Here is a 16,927-nt window from a genome sequence, read left to right on the forward strand (position 1 = left end):
AACTTAAAGTGAGAAAGAAAAACTTTTACGAACTCTTTTGCTCTTGTTTGCATAAATAAGCTTAAACAACACCTAGGTTTTCAGCCAGCATTATAACTAACCATGTCGACAATAACTCTTAAAGATTATAATGACTCATATCAAAGACATAATGAGCTAGCGAGCAATAATAACAGCAACACGTTGTCAAAAGAACCATGATATAATATGACAATAATGGTATCTCGCTAGCCCGTTCTGAGACCGCAAAACATAAATGCAGAGCACCTCCGAAGTTCAAGCAGCGACTAAACATTGTAATTCATGGTAGAAAAGATCCAATCATGATGCACCCAACATTAGCTATACAGAATGCATAAATCATGACTGCGGTGCTCTACTCAGTTTCTGGCGCTTGTTTATAGAAGGTGATGACACAACATAAAAGTAAATAGATAGTCCTTTCGCAGAGGGAAGCAATAATTTGTAGAGGTGCCAGAGCTCAATTTTTAAAACAGAGATAAATGATATTTTGAGACATGCACCCTTCTCATTCACCTCGCGACCATCAGTTATCAACAATTTCCATGCTAAGCATGCTAGTGGTGGTTCCCAAGCGGAAAGTAAAGGTTTTGACTCCATTGGGAGTTTTTGTTTGATTATGTAAGAGATGAACTCTTTCCGTATTTTGCAGTTTAGGACTGGGCATCTCTATTACCGCCCATTTCCTCGTGCGATGGCGAGTGAATAAACACTTGACCTGAGGATAACATGCTTAGCACGGAAGATATTGACCACCTCCTGTCGTTCCATGAACGATCCAGACACACAAAACGGATAATTTTTTAGAAGTTTTTTAGAGGTGGCACATGCAAATTTACTTAGGACGGCAGGGTAATACCGTATATAGGTAGGTATGGTGGACTCATCTGGAATAACTTTGGGTTCAAGGTTTTTGATGTACAAGAAGAATCCCCACTTAGTACAGGCGAAGGCTAGCAATTTTAAGATTGGGAAGCGGCCAACTAGAGAGCAACAACGATCATGGCCAGGCATTATGCATAAGTAACATTGGTCACTAGCATGAGTAGGATATGAACACCATGAACATAAACATTATAGAGGCTATGTTGGTTTTGATTCAACTACATGCATGAACATGTACCACGTCAAGTCACTCGAACATTCAGAGGAGGATACCATATCATCATACTACATCACAATCATTTTAACGCTATGTTGATATCCGAGATAAATCATTATTAACTCCCAGCTACTTATGCATGGCATGAGAAACTATAACCTCTAATTGTCATTGCAAACATGTTTAATCATAATGGGCTGAATCATCGGCACTAGGTAAACATATTTACACATGCACGATAGGTCGAGTTCATACCAGTTTCTCCTTGCCACGGCTAGTTCATCGGATGTCGTCATTATTTCCTTTCACTTGCACGACCGAATGATATGAAAATAATAATAGTGCAAGAGTGCCATGTACTAAGCTGGAATCTGCAAATATTTTATTCAACAGGAGAAGACAAGGTAAAATGAGCTCTTATTAGTTCAACAGTTATTCATATGAGAGCCACTCAACATTTTCATCGTGGTCTTCTCCTCGGTAAGACTCGAATAAAAGAAAAGAAATTCAGAGAAACACACTGAAATATTTTTTGGAGTTTTTGGTTTTATTTAGCAAGCAAATAATAAGCAAAAACAAGAAAAACTATTTACACGAGAAAGCTGCCAACAAGCAGAAGAAGAACAAGGAAATATTTTTGGATTTTATTTTTAGTACTACTACTAAGCATGCATAGAAAGTAAATTACTACAACTATTTTTTTTGGTTTTTCTAAAGTTTTTCAAACACACAAGAAGAAAGCAAGAAAATAAATCTAAGCATAGATGATACAATGAAAAAGTGTGAACACTGACAAATAGAATGATATGTGGGCATGAATATAATGTCGTGAGAAACACATGCTCCCCCAAGCTTAGGCTTTTTGCCTAACTTGGTGGTAAATTAGTAGCCTGGAGGGTAGTACAGATCCTGAGGACCAGGCATCCACTCATCCCACTACTGAGGAGCGGGCATCCACTGATCCCACTGTGGAGGTGCCTGTGCAGCCTCTGCAACAGCGTGAGCGCTCCAGTAGGCGAGGATGTCTGCAGGCATAATCCGGTATCTGCCCCTGGCAACAGAATCAAACAAAGCAGGTGCAGGAAAGGGGATAACATCACAAGTGTCAATGTTATAGACCAAGTTATAAGGAATGACAATGTCAAGACGATCATGTGCAAGAAAGTGATGGTGATCCATGGCTGCATGATCTAGGTAAACTATGGTAAGAGGGAAATCATGAGGGCATATCTCAACCTCGAAGTGAACCGCCAAACGAGTAGCATAAATCCCACCATGTATTTTACCCTGAGGTTTATTAAGGTGCAGGCGATGAGCCATGATAGCTCCCAAGCTATACGTGTTGTCGCCCTCAATGACATGGCGTAAAACAGCAAGGTCTGGTGAACTAAGTCCACCCACCTTCTCCCTAGCAAGCATTTGGTAATGAAATATGAAAAGAAATGAACAGTAGGAAAATGTAAACCACCGACAATGATGGCTGACACTCTCCTCTCATCACCCACTGTCAAAGTGCGACAAAAATCCTCAAACTCGGGTGGCCTAGGCTCGGCCAAGCTCCCGTCAGAAGGGATCAAGCATATGTCACAAAACTCAGTAAGTGGTATCTGATGATTATCAACATATAAATCAAAGCTCACTTCAGGAGGACTATTTCTAGGCAAGAAAGTAATGCTTTGAACAAACATATTTGTGAGGATTTGGTGCTGGTCACACTCATCTACGATGAAGTCGGTGAGACCAGCATTGGCAATGAATTGCATTAACTCCTCATGAATTCCAGCTTCTTGCAGGAACGGGATGTGCGGCCATTCGCACGGCCGTACCTCTGCCAACCTCCGTGGGTGGAGATCATTGTTAGAAGACTCCCCAATAACACCCTTGGAGTTCTTCCTTGAGCCATATTTCTTGAAGATATTCATGTCCGCGTACAATTTTTCCTGTGAAAAAAATTCTAAATTTTTAGTTCACAAATTTTTTCCAACAAAACTTCACATAACTAATAGCAACTACTCATTGGGATACATAGAGGCCATAGCAAGCATTCAAACTACTTAGAACACTAATAATTCAACATGCAAGCACATCTACAGCAGCACCAAGAGTAGCTAATTATTCAAAGTATAAACCACTAAAACAAAAACTAATTGGAAAAATGGTGGAGTCACATACCAAGCAACAATCTCCCGAAACAGTTTCGGAAATGGAGCTTCGAGCAAAGAGATCGAAATTGGCAGCAAAATGAGCAAGAACACGGGAGAGAGAGGGAGAGTGATTTTTTTCTGGAGATAGGTGACAATGTGGGCCAAAGAGATAAGTGAGGGGACCCACGTGGGGACCACAACCCCCTAGGGCACTCCCAGGTGGGTTGTGCCCACCTGGTGCACCCCCTTTGGTCATTTTTCACCAAAAATTCTTAAATATTAGGGAAAAAATCATATAAAATTTCCAGGGCATTCTGAGAACTTTATTTTTGGGTCATTTTTTATTGCACGGGAAATTCAGAAAACAGACAAAACATGGAATTTTATTTTATTTAACTAATAAAAACAAAAAAAACAAAAAGTAGGGACAGAAAGCAGTGCTTACTAAATTCATCAACTTCATACCGTTCAAAAATGATTCATTAATAAGGTTGATCAAGTCTTATTAACAACCACTTTCAGTTAGCATGAAACTGAAGAACTTTCGTAAATCACTAAGTTACCTCAATGGGGATTTTTGGAGATTTTTCAATAACATTAATACCATTCACTCGGAATTATTTCTTCGCAAAGTGCACCGTATGCTCATTACCATTAATATGAAAAGTGACCTTGCTTTTATTGCAATCAGTAACAGCCCCTGCAGTATTCAAGAAGGGTCTACCAAGGATAATTGACATGTTGTCGTCCTCGGGCATCTCAAGTATAACAAAGTCAGTCAAAATAGTAATATTAGCAACAACAACGGGCACATCCTCACATATACCGATAGGTATGGCAGTTGATTTGTCAACCATTTGCAAAGAAATTTCAGTAGGTGTGAGTTTATTCAAGTCAAGTCTTCTATATAAAGAGAAAGGCATAACACTAACACGAGCTCCTAAATCACACAAAGCAGTATTCACATAATTCTTTTCGATAGAGCAAGGTATAGTTGGTATTCCTGGATCTCCGAGTTTTTTAGGTACTCCATCTTTAAAAGTATAATTAGCAAGCATAGTGGAGATTTCAGCTTTCGGAATTTTCCTCTTATTTGTGATGATGTCTTTCATATACTTTGCATAAGGAGGCATTTTCAAGATATCAGTCAAGTGAGTACGCAAAAAGACTGGCCTCAACATTTCAGCAAAGCGTTCAAATTCTTCATCATCATTCTTTTTAGTTGACTTCGGTGGAAAATGCATAGGTTTTGGAACCCACGGTTCTCTTTCTTTACCGTGTTTTCTAGCGACAAAGTCTCTTTTGTCATATATTTTATTTTTAGCTTGTGGGTTATCAAGATCAACAGGTGGTTCTATCTCAACATCATTATCTGGTTCTTTATTATTTGGTTGAGAGTCTTCATGAACCTCATCATTATATTTTTCATTATTACTAGGTGAATGTTCATTACCAGATTGAGTTTCAGCATCAGAGATAGAGGTTTCATTATCATTATCAGGAGGTTTCTCTATTTCAAGTTCACTAGAAGTGTGCAAAGTCCTATCATTTTTCTTTTTCTTTTTCTTCCTAGAAGGACTAGGTGCACTAGTGTTAGCTCTTTGTGAATCTTGTTCAATTCTTTTAGGATGTCCCACAGGATAAAGTGGTTCCTGAGTCATTTTACCTCCTCTAGTTGCAACTCTAATAGCAAAGTCATGCATATTATGATTCATTTCATCAAGCAATTCCCTTTGAGATTTAGCAACTTGTTATAATTGAGTTTGAACCATAGAAGCATGCTTTCCAACACCTCTAACATCATTTTTGATATTCTAAATAACAAGTCACTCAAGCGAGCAATCATATTAGAATTATATTTCAATTGTTTCATAACATTTGCATTAAAGTGATCTTGCTTTCTAATATAGTTTTCAAACTCATAAAGTCATTGACTAGGATGCATATTGTGAGGATTATCATTTTCAATAAACTTCATAAGAGAATTTACCTCTACCACCTTAGTCCGTGGTGGTGTATTAAGCCCATGTATTTCTTCAATAGGAGGTAAATTTTTAACATCCAGCTTTAATACCTTTTTCCTTCATAAATTTCTTTGCCTCTTGCATATCTTCAGGACTGAGATATAATATACCCCTCTTCTTCGGAGTGGGTTTAGGCGGTGGTTCAGGAATAGTCCAATCATCATAATCTTTCAATATGTTATTCAATAATTCTTTAGCTTGAGCAATAGTTCGTTCCCTAAAAACACAACCATCACAACTATCTAGGAAGTCCCTAGAAGCATCGATTAGTCCATTATAGAAGATATCAAGCATTTCATTTTTCTTAAGAGGATGATTAGGCAAAGCATTAAGTAACTCTCAAAGCCTCCCCCAAGCTTGTGGGAGACTCTCTTCTTTAGTTTGCACAAAGTTAAATATTTCCTATAAGGCAGCTTGTTTCATATGAGCAGGAAAATATTTTTCAGAGAAGTAATAAACCATATCCTGGGGACTGCACACACAACAGGAGCAAGAGTATTGTACCAAGCTTTAGCATCACCCTTTAATGAGAAAGGAAATAATTTAAGGATAAAGTAATAATGAGTTTTATCATCAAGAGTAAAAAGGGTGGCTATATCATTCAACTTCATAAGATGTGCCACAACAGTTTCAGTTTCATAACCATGGAAAGGATTAGATTCAACCAAAGTAATTAACTCTGGGTCGACAGAGAATTCATATTCCTTATCAGCAATACAGATAGGTGAAGTAGCAAACTTAGGATCACATTTCATTCTAGCATTCAAAGATTTTCTTTATACTTGCATAGTAATTTCTCTAGATCATCTCTATCATTGCAAACAAGAATATCTCTAGTTGCTTCTTCACTCATAAGATAACCTTCCGGTACCTTAGGCAATTCATATCTAGGAAGGCTAGTTCTAGCTGGTGTTTCAGGAGTTTCAGTTTCAAGCTCATCATCAAATTCAACAACATCATGTTGTATTACTCTAGCAATTTGTCTATCAAGGAATTCATCAAGTGGCACATCATCATTATCAAGCATGGTACTAGAATCATCATAAGAATCACTCGTAGTAGAAGTAGAATCATCAATAACTTGCGACATATTAGGATTAATACCATGTGGTGGTGGTGCAAGTTTACTTATAACAGAAGGTGAATCAAAAGCAGAACTGGATTGCAGTTCCTTACCTCCACTCGTCCTTGAGGAAAATATCTTAGTCTTTGGATCCTTCAGATTCTTCATAGTAATAATATGATAATAATCCCAAGTGACTCAACAAATATAGCTATGCTCCCCGGCAACGGCGCCAAAAAAAGGTCTTGATAACCCACAAGTATAGGGGATCGCAACAGTTTTCGAGGGTAGAGTATTCAACCCAAATTTATAGATTCGACACAAGGGGGAGCCAAAGAATATTTGAAGGTATTAGCAGCTAAGTTGTCAATTCAACCACACCTGGAGATTAATTATCTGCAGCAATATGATCAGTAGCAAAATAGTTTGATAGTTTTGATAGTAGTGACAGCAGCAATGGTAAAAGTAATAGTGATAGCAGTAGTTTGTAGCAAGTGTAACAGTGATGATAGCAGTAGTAACTTAGCAGAAACAATAGGGATAAATTTGTAGGCATTGGATCGGTGACTTGTTGGATGATATTCATCATGAGACAGTTATAACCTAGGGCGATACGGCACAAGCTCCAGTTAATCGATATAATGTAGGCATGTATTCTGTAAATAGTCATACGTGCTTAGGGCGATACACACAGTACTCGATGAAATAACAGAAATAACACACATCTCTTTATTACATCGATAGTCCAGGAGCAATACATTTATTACAAAATAGGGCATAGAGCCAATAAGCAAATATCGTGGAAGCAAAGTAGTAAATGAGTCCAACTCCACGAGCAAGGTTGAGTGTAGAACATCGACCTATCACACCTTAATCTTCATCGGATATATCTGCAACGTGATAAGTTGCAGCCATATAGGTCAGTACATTGAATGTACTGGCAAGTCACATCATAAGTGTAATCAACCCATTTGTACATGCAATTTGGCTGGTGGATAGCTCTAAGTTTAGTTTTTGCATAAAGCTAGTTTTCCCTATTAGAAAATATGTTATTCTACTACTACACATTTGCATAGGATGAGTTGGCAAACCCAACTCCATCCGTTCCCAGGTTTCATTTAAAACCTAGCTGTTTAAGTAAAGGTGAGGAGATCTCCCGACATTTCCACTACTAGATGCTCAAGTTGTCCGTAACCGGGGACACGGCTAATCGATTAGGTTGACACTCTGCAGAGGCTGCGCACTTTTCCCCACAAGACTCGACCACCTCCATGATCGGAAGATCGAGACATAGTCTTTCGGAAATGTTCCCCCTTAACACACGGATAGGCCGGTACACCTACATCGTTCTACATCTGCTAGCCCATCCCGGAAGGGGTCACACTAACTACTCAACTAAGCCAGAGCCCATATTGGCTTGTGGCTGCACACGTAAGCTTCTAGACATGAGAATACGATTAATCTCTTTGAGCCGGAGCAGACGGTCCACTAGTGGTGCACCACCATGGATTTCCCATGCATGCCACACTGTACTTCGCCACCATTCCAACAAGTTTCCGCCTAGGTAGTTCATTAATTATATTAGGTCCTATTTACTACATTGTCACTCATACTTTGTAATGATAACTCCCCAATCCACGTCTACTTAGCGAAGCAACATAATATAAAATGGTGGTGAAAATGTTATATGGTTCAGACCTACCTCATTGAACTATTGGGTGAAAAGCATAATCATACGGCATCAATTCCTACCATTCAGTCCTACTGCAAAGAACTAAGTGCATAATAAAAATATATGTAATGAAACATGATCAAGATGCAACTTGCCTTGGTACTGCTAGTTGAATTCTAAAGACTGGTAATATTCTGCTTTGCACTCCGGGCCATCTATCGCAAATAAAATAAACATAAGCAAACATTTCAGAGAACCAAGAAGAACATGCAAAGCAAGAAGTCTCAGGAAAACCAAATGAACATACAACACACTAAGCTATCACAAAAATATACCAAGTGGAAAACAACATAGGCCTATTGTTCAAAAAGTGATGTGAACTATAGTGCATACTAGTAAAAAATACTAATGGACAAATTCTAGTGTGTGAAAATTATAGTGACAAAGGTCTAGGTGATAGGGTTTGGCAATGGTGACAAAGTGCAAAAAGAATCAACTTAATCGGAGCTACGGTTTGGGAGATATGGCCATTTGAAGTTCGAATTCAAATCTGAATAAATTCAAATTTGAACCAGACAAAAGTTTGCAAAAATGATGCCAGTAGATATATAGATCTAAACGCGACGAGGAATTTTCCGCTGGTTTCATCGAGTTTGGATCTACGGTTTAAAAGTTATGGTTAATCTAAGATCATGGACTAATTTGCTAATTACAGGGACTAAACAGAAAAAAAATTGCGAGCAGGTCCTCGGCCAAGTGGCGGTTCGTGGCTGGCCGAAAAGTGTTCGCCGCGTAGCTTATACAGCGAACAACCACTAAATAAGAAATAACAACTACCGCGGCTAAACTAAAGGAAACCACCAATCGGTTTAATAAAAACCGTTCGGTTTAACTAAAGCAGTGGTTAACCGATCTAATACTAAAATAAATAAAAACTAAATGAAAGAGGAGGGGGTCACTCACGGTGGAGACGATGATGTACAGAAGGCGGCGGCGCTGGCGTCGGGCGGTGATGGGGCGCCCGCTGTGGTGGTCCTCGGCGGCAGGGAAGAAGGCAAACGGGACGAGCATGACGAGGGGGTCGCGGTGGTGGTCGTGGCATGCGTCGGGGTGGCCGTGATGGTGTTGCGCGGGGACGGCGTCTCCGTGCTCTAGTGAGGACGCGGGTCATTGGGGCGGCGGTTCCGGCGAGACCTAGGCGGAAAAAACATGTCAACCGTATGAGACTCGGTGAGTTACGACGGTTCACAGAAAGAAAAATGAAGGTAGGGAAGTCTACGGCGACGGAAACTCCGGCGAGATCCAACGCGGCAGGGCGTCGGCTATGGGTGGTGTGAGGCGAAACAGGGTGGCAGAATGGAGAGAGGGGGCTCCGGGGTTTATATAGGCGCGAGAAGAGGGCTCGGGGAGCGGGGATAATGGTTATCCCGAGAGGAAGGCGGCCGGCGGGTTTGGCGCATGGGCGCGTGCTCTATCTGAGCGGGAGGAGCGGGAGGTTGGAGATGATACGAGCAGGGTCCCATTTGGCAGCGTTAGCTGTGTGCGAGCGAGAGGGAGACGGCGGGCGTGCGAGGCAAGGAGCGCTCCGGCGCTGGGAGCTGCGGCCGCGGGTGGTCCTGGCCTGGCGCGGTTGGCTGCTGGGCCATGGACCGGCTTTGGCCAACGGCTGGCTAGGCCTGCGCGCGGGTGTGCGTGTGTGTTTTTTTCGACGGAAAACAAAGGTGGCCCTAAAAAAACTTCAAACAAAATCCTAAAAATACCACGATAATTTCTAAAATTATCTTGGAATTTCTAGAGCACAGTGAACATTAATCTACGCATAGAGAAAAAAACATTTTTCCTAATGCAACTCACGCACTTTTGGCAAATCGAATAAATACCAAATAACTATAGAAACTCCAACTAATATTCAAAATCAAATTTTCCAACTCTTTTATATTTTGGGGAAGTCATCTTATCCCCTCTCATTTGTTTTTTTTCGAGTGAAAAATTATTTGAATAATTGAAAACTCCAAAATGCAAAGAAATATGATATGCATTGAATGATTCTATGAACATCCAAATTTAATAAAAACGGGGATGTTACAACGGTTCTTCTTCAGGGAAGCATAGAGACTCGCCGTCATCCTCGAACACACCAATAGTGAGAACATTGAATTCTTCACTTGGTACTCTCATGCGCTTCACGGTGTGTTGATATGTCTTTGGTGCAAAGCGCAGAGGAGGAGCTTCTTCCATCACTGGGGGTAGTACATGGCATTTTAACCGCCGTTGCCCCCAATCTTGGGCTGCACCATTGCTGCAGGGAACGTGAGCCTCTCCTTTATGTTGATCTTGCGATTTGGCAAGGCTTGGAATTATCATAGGAGAACATCCATATTTGGAAATCGGTACTGCATTATCATAAGTACCGTTCATATTTGAAGATGCAGAACTCACCGCATCATCTTGGAGGGTGGTGACATTTGCTGAAGCCTTTTTCTTCCCCTTTGTCATGCTTTTGAGGAGATTCGCATCAGTAGTCCCCTCATCGATCATTTTCTGGATGATATTCTTCACAAAAAAGCAATCTTTGAGTGTATGGCCCAAAATGCGATGGTAGTGACAGAAATTTGGGTCATTAAATTTTGAAGCTTCTTTTGGCCTTTTGGGCTTGGAAAGTTCCATAAGACTCAACTCCTTTAAACCAGTGAAAAGGTCATCAATTTCTTCTACAGGAAAAGAATAGTCCATGTTTTGTCGTTCACTGAGAGTTGGCTTCCTGCCGACCTGAGCATCTCGCTGTCCTTGGTTCCCTATAGGTGCTCTTTCGGGATGAAACTGAGGTTTTACCGCTGTTGTCTTCATGGCTGGTGCAGACTTTGGTTTCATCGGCAACTTTTCATGCTAACCACCTTTGTCTGTAGGCTTGTTGAACGTCGTTTTTGTTTGACGAGCGACAACCTACATAAAATTTTCTATATCCATGGATTTTTAAGCTAACTCTTCAAATGTGAGGGGCCTCAGTCCTTGTAACTGGACAACCACTTCGGAGCAGAGATTGTTCATGCACATGCGCACTACTTGTGACTCAGTGATTGGCTGTGGGCAGTGAAGACTTATGTTTCTCCATCTATTTATGAAATCAGATGCCCTCTCATTAAACCCTTGTTTAATTTGGGTCAACTCAGTTATGCCCACCGCCCTCTGCGTGTTATAAAACTGCTCGAGGAATGAATTTTGCATTTGTTCCCACATTTTTATAGAGCTTGGAGGTAGCTTGCTGTACCAAGTGAAGGCAGGCCCAGACAATGTCTATACACACTGCCTAAGGAGAAGTGCTCCGCTGTTAGTTGTATCCTGACAAGCAGCACGGAAGTGTGCTATGTGCTCATGCGGGGATCCACTCCCGTTGAACTTACTAAACTGCGGCTTCCTGTAATTTTTTGGGAAGGGAACTAGGTCCACATCAGGTAGGTACAACTTAACATACCCTGGCCGCATCGAGTACTGAGTTTGCATCAACTGGGACTTTACCACTTCAGCGATCATTCTTTGGATCACCTCAAGGTTAAGCCCCGCTCCTCCATGTTGGCTGCTAGCACTTGTGCCACCATCCCACTACTAGGAAAAGGGCTATAGATGGAATTGACACTAATGGCGCACCAGACATGTGGTGTGCCATTACTATATACTAATGGCGCACCATGTGTTGGTACGCCATTACTGTGGTAGACACTAATGGAGCACCACGTCCACGGTGCGCCATTAGTAATTTTTTTTATATTTTGTCAAAACTACTAATGGCGCACCGTGGGAGTGGTGCGCCATTACTAGTTGAACTAGTAATGGCGCACCACATCCACGGTGCGCCATTAGTAAAAAAAAATATTTTTTTTTAAATTTTTGTCAAAACTACTAATGGCGCACCGTGGGAGTGGTGCGCCATTACTAGTTGAACTAGTAATGGCGCACCATGCCACAGTGCGTCATTAGTAACTTGGCCACCACTTCCACCGAATGCACCCCCCCTGGATCGCCTTTTCAGTTTTAAAAAAAATAAAAGAAAATGATGAAAATGTCAAAAAAATAAAGGAAAATAAGTTTCCCATGTGATATGTGGTCTAGTTGTTGGGAAAATTTGCAAATATGAATTTCGACTTCATTTGCAAAATCTCTTGAGAATTTGTAAAAATGGGCATAACTTTTGCATACTAACTCGGATGAAAAAGTTTTTTATATGAAAAATCATCTACTCGAAAAGTTACATCCGAATTAAACATTTTCAAAATCCTCAAAAACCTAACAGAAAAAAAGATACGGGGCTTTTAAGATCTCGAGAGGCAAAAAAATTCAAACTTACTAATGGCGCACCTGCCCATGGTGCGCCATTAGTATCTTCCCGCCTTCAAAATTCAAAATAGGTCAACAAAATAAAAAAAAGTTACTAATGGCGCACCTGCCCATGGTGCGCCATTAGTATCTTCCCGCCTCCTCTCCTCTCCTCCACTCCATCCCCTCCTCTCCTCTCCTCCACTCCATCTCCTCCTCTCCTCCACTCCATCTTCCCTTCTCTCTTCCACCATACTACCCTCCTCCTCTCCGGCGACCTCCTCCTCCTCCTCTCCGGCGACCTCCTCCTCCTCTCCGGCGACCTCCTCCTCCCTCCTCTCCTCCCCTCCCCTCCCCTCATGATTTCTCCTCCCTCCTCTCCGATGAGCTCCTCCCCCCTCCTCTCTGGTGAGCTCCTCCTCTCTCCTCTCCGGTGAGCTCCTCCTCCCTCATCTCCGGTGAGCTCCTCCTCCCTCATCTCCGGTGAGCTCCTCCTCCCTCCTCTCCGGTGAGCTCCTCCTCCCTCCTCTCCGGTGAGCTCCTCCTCCCTCCTCTCCGGTGAGCTCCTCCTCCCTCATCTCCGATGAGCTCCTCTTCCCTCCTCTCCGGTGAGCTCCTCCTCCCTCCTCTCCGGTGAGCTCCTCCTCCCTCCTCTCCGATGAGATCCCCCTCCCTCCTCTCCTCCCATCTCCTCATGGTTTCTCCTTCCTCCTCTCCGATGCTCCGATGAACTCCTCTCTGGCGACCTCCTCCTCCTCTTCGACGATGTAGGCGAGCGCCTCTCCGGTCACCTCCTCCTCCCCCTCTCCGGCAAAAGAACGTACAAGATCCAAAAACGGGAACAAAATTTGAAATAATATCGTGCAAAAAAATCAGCAAAAAAATGAGCAAAAAAGGGCAAAAAATCGCGATCCAGATCCAAATTCAAAATTCAAAAATAGCAATGGTGCACGGTGGGGATTAGACGGTGCGCCACTACTATTTTCCCGCCTTCAAAATTCAAAAATACTAATGGCGCACCATGGTCTATACTAATGGTGCACCAGTGGCCTGTACTAATGGCGCACCATGGCCTATACTAATGGCGCACCAGTGGTGCGCCATTAGTATACCAGATACTAATGGCGCACCAGTGGTGCGCCATTAGTAAAAATTACTAATGGCGTGCTAGTAATGGCGCACCAGTGATGCACCATTAGTAGGCAAAACTGGTGCACCATTAGTAGGCCTTTTCCTAGTAGTGTCCCCTTCATTTCCTTTGTTCTGTTTATTGCTCATCTGGATTCGAAGGGCTGCGAGCTCATCTTCCTTTTGCTGAAGTGCTGCCGTAAGGTTGGCTAATTGCTCTTCAACCGAACGAGTTTCATTCGTGGCTAGGACTTGTTCTGTATGCTCTGCACTATGGTGGGGTTCTATCTCATTTTCAGAAGGACAAGGGGTACTGTCCGATAGGGGGTTATAAGACCCACCACAGCTGGACCCAAGTTCTTCATAATCTGAACCTTTTTGGCTTTGTGTCTTACAACGAGGACCTTCTATGGCAGTTTTGTGTGCCTTCTTCCTCTTGAAATGTATTGATGTGGAGGATGTTTCGCTGGTCTTGTCTGACCTCCTCCTCCCTCCTCTCCTCCTCCTCCTCTCCGGAGACCTCCTCCTCCTCTCCGGCGACCTCCTCCTCCCTCCTCTCCTCCCCTCCCCTCCCCTCATGATTTCTCCTCCCTCCTCTCCGATGAGCTCCTCCTCCCTCCTCTCTGGTGAGCTCCTCCTCTCTCCTCTCCGGTGAGCTCCTCCTCCCTCATCTCCGGTGAGCTCCTCCTCCCTCATCTCCGGTGAGCTCCTCCTCCCTCCTCTCCGGTGAGCTCCTCCTCCCTCATCTCCGGTGAGCTCCTCCTCCCTCCTCTCCGGTGAGCTCCTCCTCCCTCCTCTCCGGTGAGCTCCTCCTCCCTCATCTCCGATGAGCTCCTCTTCCCTCCTCTCCGGTGAGCTCCTCCTCCCTCCTCTCCGGTGAGCTCCTCCTCCCTCATCTCCGGCGAGCTCCTCCTCCCTCCTCTCCTCCCATCTCCTCATGGTTTCTCCTTCCTCCTCTCCGATGCTCCGATGAACTCCTCTCTGGCGACCTCCTCCTCCTCTCCGACGATGTAGGCGAGCGCCTCTCCGGTCACCTCCTCCTCCCCCTCTCCGGCAAAAGAACGTACAAGATCCAAAAACGGGAACAAAATTTGAAATAATATCGTGCAAAAAAATCAGCAAAAAAATGAGCAAAAAAGGGCAAAAAATCGCGATCCAGATCCAAATTCAAAATTCAAAAATAGCAATGGTGCACGATGGGGATTAGACGGTGCGCCACTACTATTTTCCCGCCTTCAAAATTCAAAAATACTAATGGCGCACCATGGTCTATACTAATGGTGCACCAGTGGCCTGTACTAATGGCGCACCATGGCCTATACTAATGGCGCACCAGTGGTGCGCCATTAGTATACCAGATACTAATGGCGCACCAGTGGTGCGCCATTAGTAAAAATTACTAATGGCGTGCTAGTAATGGCGCACCAGTGATGCGCCATTAGTAGGCAAAACTGGTGCACCATTAGTAGGCCTTTTCCTAGTAGTGTCCCCTTCATTTCCTTTGTTCTGTTTATTGCTCATCTGGATTCGAAGGGCTGCGAGCTCATCTTCCTTTTGCTGAAGTGCTGCCGTAAGGTTGGCTAATTGCTCTTCAACCGAATGAGTTTCATTCGTGGCTAGGACTTGTTCTGTATGCTCTGCACTATGGTGGGGTTCTATCTCATTTTCAGAAGGACAAGGGGTACTGTCCGATAGGGGGTTATAAGACCCACCACAGCTGGACCCAAGTTCTTCATAATCTGAACCTTTTTGGCTTTGTGTCTTACAACGAGGACCTTCTATGACAGTTTTGTGTGCCTTCTTCCTCTTGAAATGTATTGATGTGGAGGATGTTTCGCTGGTCTTGTCTGGCGCCGCCCTGACACCATCGGGCATTGTTTGGAACACCTCAAATGATTTATTCTTGGTCTGCTTATGAGAGGGCCATGGAGACAATCTCGTGGCCACCTCATTTGATGGATTTGATAGCCACTTGTTCACTTTAGCCTGACTGTCCTCATCTGATGGAACATGTTCTGCCCCTCGGACTCTGCTTGACCCAGACCTTGCCCGTGCTACCGTTTCTCTTTCTTTGTACGCCGCCCTTTTTGAACGGACACGAGCAGCTTGGTTCACATACTCTCAATGTTCAGGATGTTGCTAAATGAATTCTTGGTACTCAGGTCGTTGGGCCAGGGCCTCCACCAGTCGCATGATGGCACCACCCTCATCGTTTTGTGATGTGGATGCACCGGGAAGCTATGAACTTATTGCTTGACATATGCATTTAACAACATATGAGTCATCTTGATTCTGAACTTGGATCTTTGGATGAGTGTTTTTCCATCTCCCATTGACAAACTTGCTCACATGAGAACGGTGTCGGATCACCGCATCTTGATCTACGACAGCTGGAAGATCAATCCAAGATCGATGGACATTTCTCGGTCGCCGTTGATGTCGTACTAAATCAAACGAACCTTCAAAGGATTCTCGTAAGATGGGTTCTTCTTCAAACAGACGAACTGATGGTACAGACGTTGGATCTATGTGGCCTGTTTCGATGTCACCAGATGTAAGGCACACTCCCTTCCATTCTAGGGAACATCTTTGCATTATTCCCAAGCGTTCCCCGCTAGGTTTATGGACCAGTGAGGGGACAAACTCAGGAGCATCGGCTCAAAGTATATTCCGAGCGTTGGTGGGCCTTCCCGTTGAAGACAACACTGACGACAATATGACCACAATGTCGCCTCTTTTCCCAGGTAGCTTTGAGTTGGGTGTCTCCACCATCTTCTCTTTTCCCTTGTAAACAAGTGGTGGAAACTCGGAGTTCTCAAACACCACTTTCTTTCCCTTGTCCTTGGACTACTGGCGGTCGGATGGTCCTGCTTCAACAATCTTTCCTTTCATTACTGACACTGGAGCATGAGTAACCCCTCTTGCAGAACTCTGAGCAACCCTCTTTCTAGCAGCCCTCATTTTCCTCTTTGCAGACTTTGAAAAAACATGTGTGAACCCCTCCATTGGTGGAGAAGTGACTTCTTGTTCTGGTACAACTGGAGATGCAGCAGTAGTCTTCCAACTTTCACTTAGTGAGGTCACGATAGGACCAATTGGCACATCAAGCCAAAGGTCACCAAAGCGAAGAGTCACAATCTGCTGCACTTGGCCTTCCATACCTTGTGAAAATAGAGGAATGATGACCCACAAGTATAAGGGATCAATTGTAGCTCTTTTCGATAAGTAAGAGTGTCGAACCCAACGAGGAGTAGAAGGAAATGACAAGTAATTTTCAGTAAGGTAGTGTCTGTAAGTGTTGAAATTGTAAGTAACGAGTAGTTTGATGGCAAGGTAATTTATAACGAACAAGTAACGATAATTGTAACAAGTATGCAACAAGGTAGCCCAATCCTTTTGAGGCGAAGGACAGGCCAAAAAAGTTTCTTATAATGAGCAAAGCATTCTTGAGGGTACACGGGA

The 16,927-nt window shown here is 43.2% G+C and overlaps 1 pseudogene; it reads right to left on the bottom strand.

Moving 5' to 3' along the window:
• Positions 1–10,263: 10,263 nt before the first annotated feature.
• On the bottom strand, positions 10,264–16,624 carry LOC147971071 (uncharacterized; annotated as a pseudogene).
• Between the last annotated feature and the right edge of the window lie 303 nt (positions 16,625–16,927).

Source organism: Triticum urartu, chromosome 5A, assembly GCF_056163025.1.
Source record: "Triticum urartu cultivar PI428250 chromosome 5A, HENAU_Tu73, whole genome shotgun sequence".
NCBI lineage: Eukaryota > Viridiplantae > Streptophyta > Magnoliopsida > Poales > Poaceae > Triticum > Triticum urartu.